The sequence below is a fragment of the Triticum dicoccoides genome, chromosome 2A (assembly GCF_002162155.2).
Source record: "Triticum dicoccoides isolate Atlit2015 ecotype Zavitan chromosome 2A, WEW_v2.0, whole genome shotgun sequence".
Classification (NCBI taxonomy): Eukaryota; Viridiplantae; Streptophyta; class Magnoliopsida; order Poales; family Poaceae; genus Triticum; species Triticum dicoccoides.
The window spans coordinates 175273797-175274156 of record NC_041382.1 but is presented as its reverse complement, the minus strand read 5'-3'; positions in this window follow the sequence as shown (position 1 = coordinate 175274156).

Below are 360 nucleotides of genomic sequence, written 5' to 3'. Positions count from 1 at the left end.
CCCACATCGCCACTCCCTCTCCCCCTCCCGATCCGATCTGGATCGGGGATGAAACCCCACTCCCCCTCTCGCTCCCCATCCCCCGCGATCTAGAACTGGATCGGGCCAAACCCCGACGCCGGAGCCTGCTCGCCGGCCCCCGCCCTCGGCATCGCACCCCGTGCCCTCTCCCTCGACGGCGCCCCTCGCCGCGCTGGCGGCGACCATGACCCCGCCGCCTGGATCGACCGCTCGCCGGCGCCGCCCGAAGACCACCACGTAGCCCCGCCGGACTTCCCCACCGGCCTGCCTCCCCGTCGCGCGTCGTCGCCGTCTTCCTCCTCAACCCCCCGCTGCCTAGACCCCACCATCCCACGGTGA